The following is a 1,269-nucleotide window of genomic DNA, read 5'->3' on the forward strand; positions in this document are numbered from 1 at the left end:
GAGAACAGGTTGGTCAAGCAAGACCTGCCCTTTATGAACCTATGCTAGTTAGGCTTGATCCCCTGGTTGTCCGGCAATGCCATGTGATCTCCCTCAAGACAGTCTGCTCCATAAGAACTGGCTGGGGCGGTACGGCAGGCTGATGTCAGGGCGGGGCTGGCACTGCCCGCCAGTGGGATGAGGCTGCAATGGGAGCAGGGCAGATTAGGCAACAATGGCATTTGTGAAAAGTGGCTGGCTGCTCCAGCAAAGCACTATCTTGAGACTTTGGAAGAAGAACTGTTTTGACCTGTGGTCTAATGGCTGTTTAATATTCTATAACAATTCTATGACAGAATTGCCATGATATAGAAGATAAAATCCACATGAGAATCTATTGCATCAACCTCAGAGTGGGGAATGAATATTGAGATTTCCAGCCTCCGGAAGGAAAGCAGAGAGACTGTTCACTGCAGATTGTTTGTTGGGATGGTAAGATCATCAACCTCTGTGCAGAAAGTGCAGATGACTGTTTGGCATAAAACACTGCTCTTCAGGATGCCAGAACAAACATAAGCTACGTGATATCTGATGTATGATGAGACAGCAATTTCCTCAACCTCTCCTCCTCATACAGCTTATGCTACACCATCACCTGAAATCTATGGTTATGGCTATGGTCAGTACAATGTTGCATATCCCACCATGGGTCCTCAGGTCTTCTATGCCCCACTGGACAATCCTATGATGTTCCCTACCTGTATCCGTACCACAGACCATATGACCAACCCCCTGCAAACCATGTCATCATTTGAGAGCGTTACTGCAAGAGTGAAGGAGATCTTGCACTGGACATGCTTGCTGAAGCAGTGACTAGAATGGCTCTGGGATTGTTATTCTGGGTCTTCTAGACTACTCATTCCTTATCTTTGTAGTTCCAAATCCTCATCATCAGTTAAGACTAATTCAATAGCTTGTTTCTTTCAAGACTTAGGTGAAATATTTGTTTGCCACCATTCTGTAGCAGGATGAAGAAAATGTGGAGAGAATGTTTATTGGAATTATTTAAGAAAAGCCAGCCAGGGGTAACTAAAAGCTTCCACAGTATTTGTAGCACAGGTTACACCGTATAACAGGAATATCATAATAAAATCATAAAATCATTAAAGTTGGAAAAGACTACTGAGATCATCTAGTACAACTATCTACCAATATTGCCCATTAATAACTGCCTATGAATTTGTTCTGTTTTGTTGTTGGTGGTGGTGGTGGTTTCTTTTGTTTGTTTTT

General features: G+C 43.0%; 1 pseudogene; it reads left to right on the forward strand.

Moving 5' to 3' along the window:
• Positions 1–214: 214 nt before the first annotated feature.
• On the forward strand, positions 215–890 carry LOC104914338 (annotated as a pseudogene).
• The last annotated feature ends 379 nt before the right edge of the window (positions 891–1,269 follow it).

This window comes from Meleagris gallopavo, chromosome 26, assembly GCF_000146605.3.
Source record: "Meleagris gallopavo isolate NT-WF06-2002-E0010 breed Aviagen turkey brand Nicholas breeding stock chromosome 26, Turkey_5.1, whole genome shotgun sequence".
NCBI lineage: Eukaryota > Metazoa > Chordata > Aves > Galliformes > Phasianidae > Meleagris > Meleagris gallopavo.